The sequence below is a fragment of the Tachysurus fulvidraco genome, chromosome 6, assembly GCF_022655615.1.
Source record: "Tachysurus fulvidraco isolate hzauxx_2018 chromosome 6, HZAU_PFXX_2.0, whole genome shotgun sequence".
Classification (NCBI taxonomy): domain Eukaryota; kingdom Metazoa; phylum Chordata; class Actinopteri; order Siluriformes; family Bagridae; genus Tachysurus; species Tachysurus fulvidraco.
This window is the reverse complement of record NC_062523.1, coordinates 9,449,039-9,471,979: the sequence shown is the minus strand read 5'-3', so window position 1 is coordinate 9,471,979 and position 22,941 is coordinate 9,449,039. Positions and strand designations below refer to the sequence as shown.

Below are 22,941 nucleotides of genomic sequence, written 5' to 3'. Positions count from 1 at the left end.
TTATTTATAATTATTACCAGCAGCACGTTAGACCCAAGGCGCTGTCGTCAGGTTTAGAAGCACTAGAATCACTCAAATCATTTGCCTTGCAGCCGTGAAACATTAATAGGACCTAAACTATTTATATTGTGAGTATTAATAATAAATGGCAGAGCTTTAAAATTTGTGCTTCAAATCAGAAGGCTGTTATTTTATCCATTTCTACCGAGCCAATGAACTACAGTAACAACTATTGTCCATATATACAGTAGTTCTCCAGTTAAAGTATTATCTACTTGTCATTTTTTATACACCTTACATGTTTGTTTTCATGGAGGAAAGATAAAGGTTTTGGATGGAGGATAAATAGAAAGACTCAATCCTTTCTACAGTGCCGAGGTCCACGGAATGGCAAAGTGACAGGAGTGATTTGTTTACACCTGAGATATCGTGTGCGATTACTAGCATGATGAAAACGAATCAGCAGTTATACTCTTGGGGTCTTCAGGCAAGGATTGGCAGTCAAAATATTTACCAGTACTGACAGTTTGTTTCTGGAATTTGCAGCCGTCTTAATGACTCTGAACGGTTTGGCTGCCGTAATATCTCTTCCTGGAGAGAGCCACAAACTGTGCTTGAGCATGACAGTGAATGGAGGTGGGGCTTATCGCATGTTCAAGGTAAAAATAGCACGGGCAAACTCATGTTTGTATGACAAATACGTTCTTTTGTAAAAATTATATATGTCTACCTAAGCATTAAATTATTAATTATTATAAGTTATTTATTTATTTATTTATTTATTTATTTATTTATTTATTTATTTATGTATGTATTCAACGACTTTTTTAATTTTCTAGGAACATTAACTAAAGAATTTGTTACAAACAAAACTAAACTAGACAAAAACCCCTAGCTAGTTCATTAAGCAGAAATCATGCATATTGTGCATAAATGAAAACAACAGCAGCAGGAGAAGTAGTGGCTCAATTGGTTAAGGTTCTGGGTTCTTGACAGAAGAAGCACCAGCACTGGGCCCTTAAGCAAGGCCCTTAACCCTCTCTTCTCTAGGGGTGCTGTATCATGGCAGTCTGCAGTCTGAAATGAGTCTCCAAAGTTGGGATATACGAAGAAAGGTTTTCACTGTGCTGTAATGTACAGTATATGTGACAATAATAAAGGCTTCTTCTTCCTCTTCTTCTTTTTCTTTGTAGTATGGTACAGAAGTAGGTAATGTTACCTTACAGCTTCAGGGTATTGGAGCTGGTTTGATCCTGAGTTCTGCATGTTCCCTCACCCCTACTAAAATATATGCATGTAGATGGATTAGATAAGCTAAATTGTCTTAAGGTGTGAAAGTGTGTGTGTGTGTGTGTGTGTGTGTGTGGTGTGTGTGTGTGTGTGTGTGTGTGTGTGTGTGTGTGTGTGTGTGTGTGTGTGTGTGTGTGTGTGTGTGTGTGTTGCTCTGTAATGGACCAACATCCCATTCCCACCTCACACCCAGTGTTTTTGGGATAGGCTCCAGATCCATAATCAGGATAAAGTGCTTAATGAATTTAAAGAAATGAATGAATTTAAAAATCATGTGCAAAATAAAACCTGAAAGAAAAGGATTCTAATGTCCATTTTGATCCATTTTTTCTGTGACTTGTGAGTTTATTTTGGTAAATTATTTCTAGATTTAAAATCTGACTTGCTGATTGTTCCATAGCCAGGTGTTGTAGTTAAAGTCATAATATATTATATTATATACAGCATTAGACATCGTATTGTATATGGCTATTGTGCTGCCTGCTGCTGTTTAACCCACCATTTAATTTTTAATAAGTTTAATTGAATGTCAGCTTTCATTACGACAAATTATTCTAACACGAAAACAAACCTGTGTATACTGTATTATATTTACAAAAACGCAGCTCTGCCAAAAAACACACACACACAATGTAGTAGTATAGTGCCTGTGCAGCACAGGATATATGCATAGTCTGTGCATTATTGAATGCCCCATTAACAAAAATGAACAAAACTTTTTGGTAGAAGATGCAGTAATAAAGCTGCGGAACAGTCTACAGCCAGCTGAATGCTGAAATCATCATCGGTGATCGTCAATGAATCTGTCAGCAGTGTAGGACCTAATCTATTAAACATTATCCCACATTCTATTCAGTTCGATTAACACGAAGAAAACGTTAAGTGCCTGACGAGTGTGTTCACGGAGGGAAAATGGGCTACAATGTTTTGCTGATTCGAACTGATCCACAAAAAAAGGAGCAACTAAGGCTGTCACTGATGCTGAAATGACGAAATATAAAAGCAAATAAATAAAGCCTGAAATATTACTGCTAACTCTGTGCAACATAGACAGAGAAACCAGGGATGAAAGCAAAATTTCTAAGCAGCCGTCGCCACAATCGGTGCAATGCAGGTGTGTGTGTGTGTGTGTGTGTGTGTGTGTGTGTGTGTGTGTGTGTGTGTGTGTGTGTGTGTGTGTGTGTGTGTGTGTGTGTGTGTGTGTGTGTGTGTGTGTTTGGGCTGCTCGTGACTAAAACCTTTGAAAATCCTTTTTAAGACGTTGGGGAGCGTTCAACAGTGGAACTGAGCTTTCAGCAGGCCGGAACGCAAACACAAAGAGCGGTGGGATCACAATCACACATGCACAATACATACACACACACACACACACACACACACACACACACACACACACACACACACACACACACACACACACACACTCACACACTCACACACTCACACACAAAACAGCTCGAAAAGAGTAAGCAGAAAGTCAGCAAAGTGCTAATGTGCAGAAACAGCAAGCAGGACAACGGGGGTCTATCTCTTCCTCACAACCACACAGAAAGACCAACAGAGGAGCTTAGACACAATTTATTTAAAACTTTAAAGCAAATATGTAAGAAAAAAATACATGCATGCTGTGACGGGGCGAAAGCCTGATGCTTAGCTACTAACCCTAGGTTATTTTTTTTTTTCCTGTGTTATACAACATCCTGAAGTGTTTCGGTCTTTGACAATGATTACAATTATTTTTATCCATTTACGGTAATGTTGTGGAATGATAGTCAAACAACTTCCTGTTATCACTTACATTATTGCAGCTGTAAACTATCTTTCTACTAAAACGAACTTGTTTTTATGTCTGGAAGTTAAGATTTTAAAATAATGCTACAGAGAATGTAAAAATGTCAGAAAAATGAATAAACATTATAAGATGCTAAGACTGGAAACTCCTCCAATAAATTTCACCTTATTAAAGTTTAGATGCTTTTCATTGTAAAACACCCAATTTTTAAATGCATTTCTTTATGTACCTTGTCCACTACACAAGAGTTTAGTGTAGAAATGAACTATCTATTATCTATTACTATAACTATCTATTTACTATAATAACCGCACTGGGATGTTTCACTGTGTGTATCAATACATTTCCACTTCCTAGTTTGAAAGGTTACTACAGTAGTGTTAGCAACATCATCAGTGGACTTGACAAACATTACTGTTTGTACTGTACTGGATACATACTACATGTATGCTAATGTTATCCTATCATCATGGGGGCCTTTAGTCTCCACACCTACCTGAGATATCACATAAAACGATGATGTCACCTCACAAGATTGGACATACGTTATCAAAAAGTTTATGTATTGTTTATGAACGTGTTATGACCTTAAGCCTATTTCTCTCCGATGCTATGTGACATACGGCATAAAACCTGCAATGTCACCTGCTGAGTTGTGACCGAAGCCTTTCCTAAAGCATCAACACTGTTTTAAAAAAGCTTAATGTAATGCATATGAATGTGTAAAGAAGCCCGTACGCTACAAAGAAAATGTTACTAAACATATTCGACTCCTACAGTACATCCGCATCTGCGCTAATGCTTGCCTGGATTTGTCTTAGTGGATTTGTGTTTTGTAATTATTTAATCATTTTAGACTCATGTCTGTTGAACAGGATCCTGTCAATAACGTTAGACAATTTAAAATAAACCCCTTGGCTGTTTCTCGCTCTCTTACCACTTTCTGTTTTGCTCTACTGATAACCACGTACACACACATGCTCAGCATTTTGTTCAGGGACAGAGATAAGGAAAAAGAGCTTGCATTATTTTACGGGGCATACGATGCTCAGGCGTGCCTTGTTGCTCATTATCCGTGTAGCTTGTCCACCCTCCGAGTGAAGAAACAATCTAAGTTACATCCCCTTCTGTTACACTTGTGTTCTTTTCCACTCTATACTAAAGTACCGTATGTCAAATGCTGTCAATGAGGGGATTTGTTCCATGTAACACCTTTTTACCAGGCACTAGGTGATGACAGCTAGCTCACATCTGAAACATCAGGAAAATGGTTTAGCCATTTTTCAGTTTTGACTCCTCTCATCTCAGAAAAGACTCTGTTTTTTGCCTCATTTTCTCCTTTGAGACAATTTCAATATCTAAAGAAATCATAAGCAACCAAAGAAATTTTCATCTAGTATAACAGCCTGCCCTGTTTGTGTGTTATTCCTGACTTGTGATTTACCGCCATTTCAGTAAAATGAGAAAATTTGCAAACAGCAAACAGCGAGAGATTTTTATAATGACTTTGTTGTAAGAAAAGAAAAAACAAGCATTTGTCACTAAGAGGCTTTTTATGCAAAATACAAGCACAGTCCATGCTCAAGTTACATAACTCTCGACCGCTAATTTCACTTGGTATAACGTGCCTGAAGCAATTAAGATCAGTGCCATATTGTTAGCAGGAAGGCTGTATTGTGATCAATGTTGTTCCCCTTGGAATCGATTTAGTGCTTTGCGTTGCAAGTTCATTCATTCATTCATTTTCAACCACTTATCAGAACTACCTCGGGTCACGGGGAGCCTGTGCCTATCTCAGGCGTCATTGGGCATCAAGGCAGGATACACCTTGGACGAATTACCAACTCATCACAGGGCACACACACACACACTATGAATAATTTTTGTGCTAACCATTACGTGCTAACCACTAAGCCACCGTGCCCCCTGCGTTGCAAGTTGTTAGAGAGAAATCCTGATGTATCTTTGGTCATCTACCTCGACATACTAACTGTGATCACACTTCATTTATTTATTTAAAATCGTGTTCCAGAATGACAAATGAACCCCTTTCACTTAGAATTAGATGCGAGATAGAAAAACATAATTGCGACTAGAATACACTGGGACAGCAGCTCAGATCACGGTTCACCTGAACACCACGTTTCAAACACAGAAAGGTTTTGATTACACTCTGAAATTCACAATGGCATCTGTGTGCTTCATTACATGTTTGATTCAGAGAAGGTGATTCAGCCTCGTCTCCATCATTGGTCTCATGTAATACTGTGCATCTTCAGTTCTAAAGAATGGCTTATTAAATGACTAGCACAGAATGGCATATAAATATGAATAAATATATATAAAAAAAAAAGTTCTTCTTTTCAAATAAAAGACTGAGGTAAATTTAGTGATGCAACAACGCTGTCTTCTGAGAAACAAATGTGAACACAAAAAAAGAAACAACGAGAGGTTCATATAAGCGCTCTACCACAAAAAGACTGATTGCTTATTGAAAAACCTGGTTTAATAAATAAGTGCATTTACAAAGGAATTGTTCTTTAATTCACCAGCATGATGAATTATCAAACCCCAAGACATGCATCTGAGCCTAAAATTCCCCATGACTGAGTTTCTTTAATCTAGAAACATGCCTGAGGTAAATGTATGAAATATTAAGATCTAATGGCAAAATAGAGGAATGTCTTTAAAACGGACATGGTTTACATCTGACAAATCAGATTGTTAGAAGATATTTTTTTTCCCTCATGCATCTCAAAGGGATGCCATTATTACATACCAGTATAACATTAGTGATATAATTATAAGTGCACTGAATTTTAATAACCTTTTAGCTGCAGTCATTAACTTCCTAATAACGCTTAAGCAGAACAATCATCGTGTACCTACAGTATAATAACTAAAACATTGCTCGTTATTTAGCAGTCTATTTAGTAAAGTTGTGTGTAAAGGTTTTCATAAGGACAAGTGAATAACCAATAATACTGATTTGCTCCATACTCAGATTTGTAGGTTAATAAACACAGAGTAGCTGTGGCGTGTTCAGAGCGTTTAGATTAAGTGACACTCAGTCAGTCCATAAAAGGCAATGCTTTGTGCTGAAAAACACAAATTGATGACTAAACAGTAAAAGAGTTAGTGTGCTTAATCTTTCATTCATTCATTCATTCATTTATTCATTCATTCATTTTCTACCGCTTTTATCCGAACTACTCGGGTCACGGGGAGCCTGTGCCTCTCAGGCGTCATCGGGCATCGAGGCAGGATACACCTTGGACGGAGTGCCAACCCATCACAGGGCACACACACTCTCATTCACTCACGCAATCACACAATACAGACAATTTTCCAGAGATGTCAATCAACCTACCATGCATGTCTTTGGACCGGGGGAGGAAACCGGAGTACCCGGAGGAAACCCCGGAGGCACGGGGAGAACATGCAAACTCCACACACACACAAGGCAGAGGCGTGTGTGTGTAGAGACTGTATGTTTACATTTCCATCATTTAGTAGTTGCTCTTATCCAGATTAACTTACATTCAATCTCATTTTAGACAAAAGAGCAATTGAGGGTTAAGGGCCTTGCTCAGGGGCCCAGCAGAGGCAGCTTAGTGGACCTGGTATTTGAACTCACAACTTTCTGATCAGTAGTCCAACTCCTTACAGACTAAGCTACCACATGAATGGTATCTCTCAGTTATCCATAGTGTGTCATTTTTGTGTGTCTGAGTGTGTGTACATGAGGGTGTCCAATGCCCTCTGCACCAAGCCCCCTGCCATCCATCCATCCATCCCTGTGACTCTGTGTAGGATAAGCGCTATGAATAAATAGATTGCTAGCCTTATACATCTTGATTTGTGGATTTATTTTAAACTGCCTTCTTTCAAGTTATTATTAAATATATAAACTGAGTACAATTCACTGAGACCATCAAAAGTGCTTCGCATTAGTGAATATCTTGCATATAAGCTTGCACACCCTTAAGAGCTCTCATAGGATGAAAGCTTTTCTTAGGAACTAATAAGTAGTTTTTATTGCAAGTACAACTTAAACACACTTTCTTTAATCTGTCATAACTTTATATGACTCTCAGAGGTTGAAAAACACAACAGAAAACCTACAAACACACAAAAATCAAAAGCTGACTCAGAGAACATTTATGGCATTAGACATCCTTATCCAGAGCAACTTACATTTATCTTATTTGTACAGCTGAGCAATTGAGGGTTAAGGGCCTTGCTCAGGGGTCCAGATGTGGCAGCTTGGTAGCACTGGGATTCAAACTCATGACCTTCCACCTCAACCATTGAGCTAACACTTCCCTTTGTAAACACAATAGCAAGATGTTATAGAAACATTATGAGCTAAGTGAGCCACACTTGATTGTCACATTCACTGATTATAGTCTAGACCGGGGCAGAGGGCAGTGGTGACTCAAGTGCCGTTCAAGCACCAGCACTGTCAAGTTGCTGCTGTTGGGCCCTTAAACAAGGCCCCCAATCATCTCTGCTCCAGGAGCAGTATAATGGCTGACCCTGTGCTCTGACTCCATTCACCAAAGGTGGGATATGCAAATACAAATAAATTCACTGTACTGTAATATAACGTGTCAATAATACAGGCCTCTTCATAAAGTTTCGGGTTGATAAACACATTGATGGGCCAGAGATGATGCAGCGCGACAGCTTGGCAGTTCTGTGGCTTGAACCCTAATCCTCTGACCAACAAGCCTAGAGCCTTAACTACTCGAGCCACCAGTGTCCTAAGAAGAGGTGAATCAATGTGATGTGCAATATGTTACATGTAGCAGCATGATGCGAAATTATCTATAGCAATGGTTCAGAATATTTACTACAATATACACATTTCTGTGGCATTTTTTATTTGTACTATCGGGTTTTTATCCTTTTTTTGCTGACAAAGACTCCAAGTGAAATAAATAAATGTATCCCGTTTTTTCCCTCGCGTTTTCACCATATCTTTTTTTTTTTTACACAAAACGTCATAACATGATAAATATAAAGCCCCAAATGTAACATTTCATTTAGCCTTCCATGTACCCAGAATTTTCTAAATTGCCCAGAAAAAAAGTTTTGTTAATCTGTAACCTTCCCAATGATATATGATGTTAGGCATGAAAAAGCAAGCATTTTTATTTACTATTGAGTTCTCTGTTTTTTGTTTCAGTAGTGTATTTGGTTTTGCACTTTAGTGGCCCTATAAGAAAGACACATCTGTAACAATACAGTATGAATCACATAAGACTAGCAGTTCATTCTCAGTATCCACTTCATTCCCTGCACAATGTATGTGTGTTATCCTGATACATCAGTGTATTTTACATGCCCTTGGTTATAATTAAGTGCTAATTGGATTCCATAGATACCCTTCATATGCCCCGTCTCACTGTGTCTCAGAGTATTGTACTGCTATAAACATTGTCCACATTCTGTCTCTAAATCCCTGGAGATGTCACACAGTTCCCCTCTATCCTCCAGAAAGTGGCAAGGCTTTGTGCCACATTCCCCGTAGCCCCCTTGTGCTGCTTGAATCGTTTAATACTGAAGTCCTTCATGGTCAAGATACAGTAGACTGAGACTGCTGGCTTTGAAAATCATGAGTATTAAAAAAGCAGAACTACACCAAAATATTTAATAGTGTGCAGTGATGCATATTGATGAAGCTCTCAGATAACTAAACCGAAAGGATAGGAGTTTTACCCTAAGTAAAACTTACAGGAAAATGAATCATGTGAAAGAATTGTGTGAAAATATATGAATTATGTAGAATAATTACATGTGAGAATAAAAGAAGCATGTGGGGGGAAATACAGTACAGACCAAAGGTTTGGACACACCTTCTCATTCAAAGAGTTTTCTTTATTTACATGACTATGAAAATTGTAGATTCACACTGAAGGCATCAAAACTATGAATTAACACATGTGGAATTATATACGTACATAACAAAAAAGTGTGAAACAACTGAAAATATTTCATATTCTAGGTTCTTCAAAGTAGCCACCTTTTTGCTTTGATTACTGCTTTACACACTCTTGGCATTCTCTTGATGAGCTTCAAGAGGTCATCACCTGAAATGATCTTCCAACAGTCTTGATGGAGTTCCCAGAGATGTTTAGCACTTGTTGGCCCTTTTGCCTTCACTCTGTGGTCCAGCTCACCCCAAACCATCTCCATTGGGTTCAGGTCCAGTGACTGTGGAGGCCAGGTCATCTGGTGCAGCACACCATCACTCTCCTTCAAGGTCAAATAGCCCTTACACAGCCTGGAGGTGTGTTTGGGGTCATTGTCCTGTTGAAAATGTGGTGTGTCCAAACTTTTGGAAGGTGTGTCCAAACTTTTGGTCTGTACTGTATGTACAGTATTTATACATTTAGTGGGAACAAAATGACGTGAATTAAATGAATCCTAAAAAAAAAAATCATACCAGACATGGATAAATCATACAATGATTCATGAGAAAACCTTAATAAACGTATTATGTGGGATAAATTAAACGTGAATCAAGTGGGAATAAAAATGAAATTATTAAACAATTAAAAAATAGATGGAAAAAAAATCATAGGTGAAAATAAAAGAGTCAAGAATCATGTGAAAGTAAATGAATCATGTGAGAACTGTCATATAAATCCCTCAAAGAATGAATCTTTGAGGGAAAAACATTGAATTAAATAAAAATGATGTGAAATTGTGGGGAAAAAATGGCATGAAATTAAAAACATATGTACTACATATTTAAAGTCACACATGCAGTGAAAAGTCTGCAAGAAGAGGAAAAATATCCCAGTTCAAAATGTAAACACACTCATTATTATGTGAAAAAAAATCCACTGGATTTAAGAGAAATTACATACAAATAAAAATACGCAAAACATGTAAAAAAAATTGTATGAAGCATATTTGTTTAAAATGACACGTGTACATTTCTCATACAAATTCACAAAAATGTGAAGTTGACGTGATTCTCTCTACACAGAGCCACGTATCCCATCTACTGTACCTTTTAAAAAACGAACGCAAAATCAACACAGCTGTAATCTAATTCTGCCCTCGGTCACCATTGTGTCCATTCTAACAACTCAGAGCTGATCATTTCTGAACAGTTACATAGATTATATAATTAGCTACGAACTCCGAATGTGTAAACTGGCAGATTAAGCATCAATTGAAAGGCATTAGAAGAGCAGAAAAGTGACTCACTCTGGGATATTTGTATGCAAAGAGTGAAATGGAAGGCAGAATCAATTAGTGTGCACAGCTCAATGAAGAGGCATATACGAAATGATCTTTAAATTAGCACGAGGAAGGAGGTGTGCTGCGATGTTTAGCGAACCACTCGACACACTCACCCCCTTACAGAGCAGTGACATTAAAACACTTTGATGATCTGGAGCCTTTAAAGTCTTAATCCTACAAACGGCTCCTTTAACCGAAATTTGAAAAACACTCATACCAACCTCTCCTCAACTGCTACACACACACACACACACACACACACACACACACTTTTTTTCCCTCCATCCAGGAACAGAACAGACGGCCCTCGGCCATATCTTCAGATTTACCTTCCCTACTGTAAGAGATAGGAAGGATTGTGTTAGGATGAAAGTGACAGCTCTTTTTTCACTTGCCTAAGTAATCATCATGGGGAATTAGCAACTGGATAATATTCCAAACCGTGTGGGAGAAGTCTTCCTTCACTAAGTAATCTGGCACGCACATTTGCTGCAGGAAGCAGATTGCTCTTTAAAAGTGTCAAAAATTAAAGCTCTTATTAACAACAAGCACTAAACACTAAGACACTTACCACTGCCCACAGTCTAGTTTCATTTCGTTTCATGGACACAGATTAATCGGTAATATTTAGCAGCTAAACTGAGATGATTAATAAACTACCACGATAATATCAGTAGCACATCAGGAGCACATCAGGGGCAGAAGTAAAACATCTGTACATGTGCTCCATTAAGATCCTCTTATATGATTCAGTAACGAGACGTTGCCCATAATGACACTGATTATAGTGCAAATAAAGTTACTGATAGTTTGTTGACTGTAATAATTAGCCACAGCAGATTATCGCAAATAAAGTGTCCCTGTTGTTGTTTCTTTTATAAATAAAATACACACACACACACACACACACACACACACACACACACACACACACACACACACACACATATATATATATATATACATATATATACGCATACAGTACTGTGCAAAAGTTGTAGGCAGGTGTGAAAAAATGCTGTAAACAAAGAATGTTTTCAGAAATATAAATAATGAGCATTTATTTATTTACAAAATGCAAAGTGAGCAAACAAAAGAAAAATTTAAATCAAATCAATATTTGGTGTTACTACCTTTCGCCTTCAAATCAGCATGACGTGATGGCACGGCCCCCACAGAGCCCTGATCTCAACATCATCCAGTGTGTCTGGGATTACATGAAGAGACAGAAGGATGTGAGAAAGCCGACATCCACAGAAGATCTGTGGTTAGTTCTCCAAGATGTTTGGAACGACATACAGTACAGTACCAGCCGAGTTCCTTTAAAAACTGTGTGCACGTTTACAGTACCTAGAAGAAGGCAAAGGATGGTCACACCAAATACTGATTTGATTTAGATTTCTCTTTTGTTAATTCACTGCATTTTGTTCATTTATGAAAATAAATGTTTAACACTTCCATTTTTGAAAGCATTCTTTGTTTACAGCATTTTTTCACACCTGCCCAAAACCTTTGCACAGTACTGTATATACACACATATACAGTATGTGTATATATATATATATATATATATATATATATGCACATTCATATATATAGTCCAAAGAAATGCTTCGTAGGCTGTTTGGCATTTGTAAATTATCTATATTGTGTGATTGTGTGTGCATTTGTATCCTGTGAAAGACTGGCACCGTGTCCAGGTACATTGTCTGGTGCCCTGAGTCTCCTGTGTTAGGCTTCAGGATTCCCACAATCCAGTAAGATGGATGAATGGATGAATGGATGGATGGATGGATGGATGGATGGATGGGTGGATGGATGGATGGATATTTATAAATCTATCCATCAAAATTATACTTCCCTTTAGTGATACTAAATGTAAAAACATTTCTTATAGTAAATTTTATCCTCAGTGATTTTATCGCCGCTTTTTAATTTACTTGAGGAAAATCAAAGATCATAATCACGATAAAAATAAGATGAATTGTGCAGTCCACGTTTTTATTATTACTTTTATTGCCTTACACAAGAAGAATTTCTTCTGCTTTTAACAGCAATGTTATAATGAGCGTGAAACAATTACAATAAAGCTGTTAAATCTTTCTGTTTATATGACTGACAGTTCTGTATTTGTAATGTGAGAAACTATTGGAATAGGAACAAGAATAAAACACCTGGGTGTGTGCTTTTACATGAACAGAAACAGCTCTAGGATTGGGTGGTGCTGCTCAGTGTGAAGTGGAGATTTTCCTAGAACAACCCCAAACATTCCCTCACATCCTCTCTCTTTTGTCTCTCTTGAAAAAAAAAATTATGGATGGATGGATTAGGTGGGGTATAGGTGGGTGGATGGCTGGATGAATGTATTGGGTGGGAATTGGGTGGAGTGTGGGTGGAGTGTGGGTGGAGTGTGGGTGTGTTGATGAACCAGGTGGATAGATAGATGGATAGATGGATGGATGGAAGGATGGACTGGGTGGATTTTGTGGGGTATACAGTATGGGTGGGTGGATAGATGAGAAAATTGAGCAAGTGGTGAGAGTGAATGATTAAATGCATGAATAAATAAATGAATAAGTGAGAATGTGAATTCAGGTACTGAATAATTCAGGGACTGAGTGAGGGTATGAATGAGTGTATTAAGTGTGGATAAAAAATGAGTGAGTGAATAAATGAATTAGTCAGTAGATAGATAAATGAATGGAAACATGAGTAAGTAAATACGTTCATTCATTCATTCATTCATTCATTTTCTACCTCTTATCCGAACTACCTTGGGTCACGGGGAGCCTGTGCCTATCTCAGGCGTCATCGGGCATCAAGGCAGGATACACCCTGGACGGAGTGCCAACCCATCGCAGGGCACACACACACTCTCATTCACTCACACACTACGGGCAATTTTCCAGAGATGCCAATCAACCTATCATGCATGTCTTTGGATCGGGGGAGGAAACCGGAGTACTCGGAGGAAACCCCCGAGGCACGGGGAGAACATGCAAACTCCACACACACAAGGCGGAGGCGGGAATCGAACCCCCAACCCTGGAGGTATGAGGTGAGTAAGGTAAGTATAAGTTTACTCATAAGTAAATACTTGAATGAGGAAAAAAGTAATTTTTTTGCTAGACTGATGATATCCTTAGTTTGTGACCCAATGAACCAGCATCAGCATATTCACTGATATAGACTTCAAAGCACTTCTTTAGGTCGCTCTGGATAAGAAAGTCTGCCAAATGCCGTAAATGTAAATAAGTGAGTGAATGAGTGAACCTTTATGTAGAAAAAAATGGAAAATTCACACCAACTGGCCTTTGCAGAGAGATTGAAGGCTACAGAGACTCTGCCATGAACACAACAGCTTTGTGTTCTAGTCTAGCTGGTCGAGGGACAGCAGTTCCACAGCAGTGTGATTTTGAGCTCAGTGGTTTGCCACCACACATGCTGTTCAGCTCTGTTCTGAGAGCTAATCTGGAGAGCAATGGCTCTGGCTCATAGAACAGCAAACTGTGCTGCACAGGGATGAAGTGTTCTCTCCTCTTCCATCTGCTACCTTACACAGTGCACTTACTGCTGACTTAGCTGGGCAGATGCTTCGGGAGCGCAAACACAAACCACTTGAAAGTGTGTCAAGCAAGCGTAATTGCTACAGAGAGGGCATGAGAAAAACCTAGGTAGAAGATAAAGAGAAAAACAAGTAAGCACGAATGGGAGGAAGATATAGGTGGGGGGGAATATAAATATTTTAAACTGGAGGATGTCAAGGCTGTCTCTGGGTTAGAAGAGCCTAAAAAGGTCTCTTGAGCAGGACATGCCATGCTTCCTCGTCTCTCCGCTCCCTCCCACCCCTTCTCCTGCTGAGGCCAATCTGCCCATCATTGCAGTTCCACACTTTCTGGATGGCGATCTTGCCAAGGAGCAGGTGGAAGCATAGCTGCAGATCTTCAATGTAAAAAGCCCTGGCCAAAATCTCTGGAGAGGAATCCATTTGTGTCACCCTGTCACTTTATATCCACACCACCCACAATGGCTAAAGCTCAGAGGACCGAGGGAGCTGGGAATTTAGTCCACCTCCTCGTGTGCGGTGTTTCACCCTTCATCTGCTTATATCAAGGTCATGTGACCCACTGACACAGTCACAATACTGGGCAGGGTGAGGAGCGTGTGTGCTGTAGAAAGGCCAGTCGAGTAAAGTCTCACACTTCTAGTGAAACTCAGCGGATTATGTCTAAATAAAGCTTCTGCACTGTGTGATTCACACGGCCAGTGATCCCAAACACGAAGACACGATGCTGCTTCAGCTTCACAGAGAGAAAGAGAGAGAGAGAGAAATGGAGAAGGCGTTTGTCACTGAAGTGCCACGGCTTAGCAAGAGCCTTGAATAATCAGTGGTTAAGCTGTCAGCCCTGCACTTGCACCTAACACAAACTCTTTCACTCACTAATCAAGCAAAACCTCACACAACCACAGTGGCAAAAGCAGGCAAGAAGAAAGGCGCCTGGATCGACGCTGCCTCTTTTATTATTATTTGAATTACTTTTACTGACATGCTACTTTTTATAGCACTTTTATTTTAATTATATATGCAACTTCTACTCTAAAACAATGACATATTTTAGTGTTTTTTTTTATATTGTGTATTTTTATTGTTTGTGAATGCTTTTATTTTTTACATTATTATTATTATTATTATTGTTGTTGTTGTTGTTGTTATTATTTGTTTAGCTCACACTGAGAATTATTTTTCTTTTCTGAACATTTATTTTCTACCACTTATCCGAACTTCTCGGGTGTCATCGGGCATCAAGGCAGGATACACCCTGGACGGAGTGCCAACCCATCGCAGGGCACACACACACTCTCATTCACTCACACAATCACACACACACAATTTTACAGAGATGCCAATCAACCTACCATGCATGTCTTTGGACCAGGGGAGGAAACCGGAGTAACATGCAAACTCCACACACACACAAGGCGGAGACGGGAATTGAACCCCCAACCCTGGAGGTGTGAGGCGAACGGGCTAACCACTAAGCCATCATGACCCCACCTTTTCTGAACGAAATTATTATTATTATTATTATTATTATTATTATTATTATTATTATTATTATTATTATTATTATTATTATTATTATTATTGCCTTTTTATTCTTCTTCTTTTTTATTGTTTAGCTCACACTGAGAATTCTTTTTCTTTTCTGAACAAAACAAACAAAAGTTTGAGCTGATTATTATTATTATTATTATTATTATTATTATTATTATTATTATTATTATTATTATTATTATTATTATTATTATCTGACAAAGCAATGACTCCACGCTTACTTACACAAAACCTTCACAAGGTCATTGGTTGCATCCTGTCTCAGGCATGAACCACAGTACAAACTGGAGTAATTAAACAGGATCCTAAACAAATTAACACCTTGGGAGATTCTGCTTAATTACACATTTGGTGCCAGCTGACTTTAGTGACCTGTGATACAGTGATATGAGAAGTGTATGCGCTGTTTTCTCTGCAAATCATGAAAAAAAAATAGGCCTGAGCTTTAAGGCAGCTCCACCCCCTCTCCTGCTCTCGGGCTCTGATTGATCTCATGGCCCATCGGCGGGTTAAATTACACTGCAGAGTGGCTCTGCACAAAGGGCTCCTGGATTTTACAGGCCATAATTCTGTACCTTCAACTTTATAAAGGTGCAGCCCTTCAATCTCAGACCATCCACCACCTACAAACACACACACACACACACACACACACACACACACACACACACACACACACACACCTCAGGGCAGCGCTTTAAATCGTCTTATGTCATGAGACTGATGCTGACAGCTTCATGGGAGAGGGTGGATAATCACCTTTTCACAATCATCCTTAGTACGTGTGCACTATATAAACCATGACTCTCCCTACAGCATCAAGTGTTAAACGAAAACAGGAAACAAGAACAACGAAAAACTAATTCCCATACCCCAAAGACAACGCACATCCAGTTGAATAGTCTCCGTCTACAAACAGGTCTCCGTATATTTTTTTGACAGTAAAATGGATCTGACCCTGAAGGCCAGAATACCACTGCGTTCTGGCACGGAGAGTGAGAATAAGAAGAGAAATGGCACAACCCATTCATACTGCAGCTCTGCCTATCCAACAGCACGGAAGCAAAAACAACATGGGATCCGGAGAAATAAAAGAAACAGCCAAAAGCACAAAAAGACCAGCTGCTTCAAGAGCATGGCTGTCAGTAGGGGGAAAAATATCGGTTTAGAAAGAACATTATAATAAGAAGTCATCATGCAAGTAATAACTTTTGCCTAAAACTTTCGGTCATGCATCACACATCTGTCTGGAGCTGATGAGAGTTTACACACAGAGTAAAATATGTAAGTGAAACTAATCTGGAGTGGTGTAGCAGGTTTTTAGCTCCTCATCGATGACATTTTAATTTAGTTCAGCTTAAAAATCGGGATCCGTATAGTTGAGATAAGCTGGGTTCATTTTTAACACCCAGCTTTGCAGCATAATTCCACCATGAGCTCGAAACAGGAGCACAGCTGGAATCAGCAGATGTAATGCAAATCCGTGTTGACTGACAAGCAAACTTTACACGACAGAAAGGCCGGAAAGGTTTTTTAAAACAACTTTCTTTCTAACAGAATTATTATTCTGTGCAAAAGCATGCTCGTTGTGCTGAATTCCACCATTGCCTAATTTCAGAATCAGACCAAAGTGATGAAAAATCTGATTTTCAGCAGCACAAATTTGCCATTTCTATTTTAAGTAAATACATTTCACCAGAACGAGCGGAAATATTTTTGTCTATGCTACTTTCTAACTTTGCCTTCTTGACGTCTTGACGTAAAGAACGAACTGAGCCGGTGTAACAAATGTGTGGTGTCTAAAATTTGCTAGTTACAGTAAGTGCAAATTTTTCATTGCATAAGCCTGATCAATTCAATCTGTAATCAGATACCGACTCTCAAAATGTCTGCAACGCTTCTGCAGATCACATCTTTAAAAGAGAGAAGAACGTTTACTCGGCCTGTACAGACCGATAGCTGACGGAACCGAACAGATCTCGAATGATCAAATAATCAAGTCTATAAATTTTGTAGCAATGTTGTTTTGCTGTAAACTGACCTAGAAACCGATCTAGAAATTGTCAGGCTTCAGTGATTTTTTTTTTTCTCCACTTTTTACAAATTAGAAAATTCTAGCAAGATATTTATTTAGCTGCATGCAAACAACAAATACAATTAAGTTGTTGTGTATATATAATAAAATGTATCCGATGGTTCTTTATTGAGAACCGAGCATTAATATTACATTCTGTAAAAGAAAAGCAGCTTAAAAGGTTTGAGACGTTGGGAAAAGTGTTGACGCACTGCCGTTCCTAGTATTTGATAGAGGTAGAGAGGAAAGAGTGGGGGGGGGGGGCAGGGTGAAAGAAGAAGCTCATAAATTACTTATTCAACATGGGCTATGATATATGCTTCTGAAATAAAGCTTTCAGTCATTCCACACAACATCGTGGGCTAAGAATACAGGACCACGCACACAGCACATTAAAAACAGTTAGTCGACAAGAGACATGACACTGTGCTGATTAAAAAAAGAACAATAATTAAAATAAAAGTTCCAAAGAAAACGCTTCTCGTTACATAATAGGCTCACAGGGAGCACAACAACATTTTCCTGAGTATGAGGCTAATATCACAAACAAAGACTGAACCGAATTGAAGGCACCGTAGGAATACCCATTTAACTCACTAGGATTTAATCCTGCGCTGGAGATTTTTAATGCGTATGTGCTAAAACGTGTCACCCCGCTAAGTTCCAGCTCCACTTCCTGCTCGGATCCGTCGACTGCCTGTGATGAAATAAAGCGGCTTTTTAATTTGAATAATCACTTGTTCTTTATCCCGCTGCTGGAAACAGGCCAGGGTGGCTGCAAAGGGATACTGGTGTTAATTAAGACACCTGTTCTTCTCTCAGTTTACTTGCCTAATCAATGCCTCCGCACTTCCAACATCCCCAAACAATTTGAGGTCTACGCTGCAAAACAAGCCTGCAGTCTCAGCATGATCATGATGAATAAAGCCTCCCATAGCTACACCCGACAAAGCACTTAGTGATATTCAGCTTTTCTTCCAAAAGGCAGAAGAAAGCGAATATGCATGAGGAACAAAACAAAACATCCGATTATGAAGATGAGTGGAATACGGTAGAAAGCTGATTCGTCTTCGGTGTCCACATAATGTCAAATCAAGACTAACTTCTCTTACTGGCTACGGTTTCAAACAATCGTGTAACACGGACCCCCGCAGGCCCAACCTGGAATAAAGACTAGTGTATGATGAAGCATGCTTCATAACAAGAGCCAAAGCACTTGAGGAGCTCTGTGAAATATGTTCAGTCAGTATTGATAGCTCAATCACTTCTTCAGGAAAAATCTAATTCGAGGCAAAGTGCTGCGGAGAGGAGGACCAGGAACTAAGCAGTTTTTTTTTTTTGCTGTGGCTGCACTGGTGTACAGACCATGTTAATGCTTGAACTGCCCTAGTCGTAAAGTAATTACAGTTTCTGCCACGTCATGCTGTTTGTCTTCTCTTTCTCTGGAAATCTCCAAAGTATTAGCAGTATCAGGATTAAGATACAGTTTCCCTTTTACACTGAGCCATTTAGCTAAAGGTTTTGCCCAAAGGTACTTATAACATATAATATATAATATATACAGAAATATATAATATATAATAAAGGAACTTATAATATATAGCCATAATAAGTTTTTACCCGGAGCAAACTGGGGTTGCAGTAAGTGTCTCACTCAGAGGCACTACAGCAGTGGATGAGAATCGATAAACATAATCAGAAAAGTAATGATACCCATAAAACTACCACAGCAGAACAAATCAGAGCTGAAGTACACACTTTAACACAATTTCCTCTTTCCTGTGAGGCTGTAGAGCGATTCTAAAGCGGCGCAGGTGAAGTCACAGCTTGACATGAGAAAGTTGTATGAAACACTCAGCACGAGATGAATTCGGGTTCAAACGCCGTGACGTCTTTACCTACGTCCTCGTGAGAGGAACTGCCAAAGGGAGAACTTAAAAAAGCTGGAATAATAGTAAGAGATGTGTTTGTTAGAGAGTGTAATATACTGGGGAAAAGTTGGTCAAAACAACATGCAAAATGAAATCAGAGTTCAAGATAAAGACGGAGAAAGCAAATGGAAATAAATAAATAAATAATTTAGGAAAAAAAAAAAAAAGCCCAAAGGAGAGAAAAGCTATTATACCTTGTGAACAGCTGGAGCAGCTCTGCAGCCGGTCATGTTAGTGCGGCTCCTTACCTGCGGAGGCTGAGATGGGATGGTGAAGAGAGGAGAGTCAAAGGGGCTGATGGGTACAGGGTCCAGGCCGGTGCAGTCCGGGAGGGAGGAAGGACGGAGTGACAGGGAGCAGGGAGACGGGGAGGCCAGAGGGGGGAGAGGAAACGCTGCTCCTCTTCCTCTTGCTCTCTCTGCTACAAACACACACAGTGAGACACACGCACACACACAGAAGCACGCGTGGGCGCGCACAGAAGAGGCAGACACCAATACCTACAGCCAGTCAAAAAAGAGGAGAGTAAAGAGTCCCCTGCTCGCACGCACGCTTCAGCACTAGGAGGAAAGGCACAGATCACCACCCACTCGCTCCATGGAGCCAATCACGTGCCAGCAAGCTGCTGCTCTTGTGACCAATCGGAGCCCAAGCAGCCTTTTCCTCGTACCAGCCAATACGTGCAATAGCTCATATCCAATCGGAATAATGAATGTGAGAGCAGTGCGAGGCTTCCCTTTCTGAAGGACAGACTGAGCGGTGCACTCAGCCGGCGACTGTGATTTAAGACTGCAGCTGACATTAGAGTAATTAGATTGTGAGGCACTTAACCCACCACAATAACACCGCATGCTCTACTGCAGAACTGGCACAACAGCTTCTTCACATCCACACAAAATGTGCAGGACTTATTCAAGCACAAAATAAAAACAGCAGAGGCAGAGAGAGGAAACTAACTGACCCAGAATGATTAACCCTCTTTTTTTTTTTTTTTTTTACTCCAAAAGCCAACCGAGACCCAGCATCCCATTCATGTGACTAAAACCCAAGACACAAAAGTGATCTGATTTCATAAAGACTTTTTATTTTGCAGATCGATAGCACGACTAAGCTCCCAGCATGATACATGATCAATGGCAGACTGTCAGAATGATAAATGAAAAGCACATCAAGCTTCAGTTCCTCTGCACTGCAGGAAGCAGAGCTCCAGAGGCAGAAAGAAGAGCAATAAATGTCCCATTATTAACAAGTCGCAAAGATCAGGGCTGTCTCTTTCCTTTTCTTTGTCAGGTAAGCTCTTGGGACAAGAGTGAAAAAGTGAAAAAGTGAAAAAGTGCAAGAACTGTTCTTCCTGCTGAAGCCCACAGCTTTATTCCAGACCATGAGGCTCCAGGAAGCGGTGAAATTTACAAAAACAGAAAATCAATGATGCTAACACTGAGGGAGTGGATCATATCATGGACCAATACCTCACAGCATCATTGGGTGCAACACCCAATCATGACTCAGCAAGGTAGTGGATAGAGTGCACCATCAGACCTATCAGCAGTCCTTCTATCTGGCTAATTTTGCCTCATTCACTTACACGCACCACAGACAGGACAGGTTGCATGCGGCTACCTGATGTCACAAGGTGTCACGAAGAACCGATTCATTCAAGAGGGAAAAAAAAAATAAAAAATGCAGAAATCCGGATAGAGTTTGTTCACATCGTATGTCTGTTTCTGGGAGGGAGAAAGTTCCATAAAAAATGCATGAGAGATGGGAGCAGATGTCACATTGAGTTTGCTTTCAGTTGCAGAGATATTGGTGCACAGAAACCTCAGAGAGTGCGAGGTACGTACCAGTGAACTTAACACTAAGAGCGTGTCAGAGGGACTGAGTGCATGTGCTGTGAGAAGTGGGGGGTTATGGGAGTAGGAGAAGCACTTAAGTGTCTGTGAAATGCTGCTTCTACAGAACACACCAGGAAGAAGTCACCAAACCGTGCGTGAAGGTAAATATTTAGGAAATAAGCCAAATTACAGTGGACATTTAATAGTTCAATTTCACTATAACAAGCATGAAAAAAATGGATTTATTACTATTATTATAAATATATTTTATCATGTAGACTTTGCTAACACAGGTATTAAGAAAAGTCTGAATGCACAGGGGTGACTGATGCCATATTGGCTGATGACAGGAGGAGATCTCATTAAAAATGCATGAATTCAGGAGTAGTCATGCTTTAAATGTCATTCCTACAAGCGAGAAAAGGCACTGTACTGTACATATCGCTGTGTGTTATAGTAAGTAAAATGTTTTCATGATGGCTTTTATGTGTAGCAGCAGGTTAATAAAGCAAAGCCATGTGCAATAATACAGCTCTTTTTCAGATCACATTCCCGTGAATGACATTCGCTATATTTTTATAAGGTCATTCAAACATTTAGAAGTGATGGCATCTGATGTGTGTGATGTGTACTTCTGATCACTTCTGTCTGCTCTGATGATAAGATGGTGCTGGAGCATCGGGGGGCGTTTTGATTTCTGATTACAAACCGAATCCATTAGACTTACATTTTACTGTCACATAGTAATCAAATGACTTAATCAAAGCCTGACATTTGACGTGTGAGGGGAAAAAAGCACATCACGTCAGGTCAATGACATCTCTAGGTACTGTAGATTGACTGCATTTACCACTGAGGTTTAAACTGGATCTTTACCCAACATGATCGATACAGGTACTGTAGCAAGGCAAAGCCAAGGCAAGTGCAGAAATAAAAATATTTTCATGTCATTTTGTTGAAATATTTATTGTTCCATTTTTGAAGTCAAACTATATTCATTTCATTTGCCATTTCATTTAGCCTCAGTGCCATTTGACTGGATTTTGCAGACCACAACACATACACTCTATATACAGTAGTACGTGTGTTTGATGTCGATGATTTAAGGAAGTACTGTTAATAGTAAATATCTGATTGTTTCTTTATAAATAAATAACGGGTTAAAATGTAAATGTTTTCTGTCTCTACAGTCGTAGAAAGTTTAGACTCGTTAACGTTTTTCAAATTCAACACCCTACAGCAAAGTGTTTTCCTAATAGAAAAGGTTCAGTTGAACCCTTTTAAAAGCCAAAAACACTTAATAATCCAATAAACCCCTGAATAACCTTCAATTAAATTTCCCAGAGTGGACGTTTTCCAATCCAACGTAAAATAAACAGCGAATGCTTTCTGTCTTTTAGTGGTTTGGGAAGTTTGGTGCTCCAGTTTCCCTGACGTTAACTTTACTGAGGACATTAATGAAATCAGATGTTTTTTTATTAAGGTTTATAAAGGTTAGTTTCCTGTGTTTGCATTTATTGTACTAAGTATCTAGTATTTAATAGTTTTTTCTATGCAAGTGTGGGGAAGTATGAAGCAGGTATTAATTAAACGAATCTGCTGGTTATTAACAAAACTGAAATCGATCACTACACTGACATCCC

General features: G+C 39.3%; 1 protein-coding gene across 9 annotated transcripts in view; it reads right to left on the bottom strand.

The window, feature by feature from the left end:
• pcbp3 (poly(rC) binding protein 3) overlaps positions 1 to 20,000 on the bottom strand; it is a 76,415-nt gene extending 56,415 nt beyond the window's left edge. For 6 of the 9 annotated variants that reach the window (XM_047815379.1, XM_047815380.1, XM_047815384.1 and 3 more), the window contains exon 1: positions 19,712 to 20,000. The gene's annotated coding sequence lies outside the window, so the exon portion shown is untranslated. Of the gene's footprint in view, positions 1 to 19,657 lie in introns of all 9 variants that reach the window. The other 3 variants (XM_027150939.2, XM_047815381.1, XM_047815377.1) reach the window with 2 other exon arrangements.
• Between the last annotated feature and the right edge of the window lie 2,941 nt (positions 20,001 to 22,941).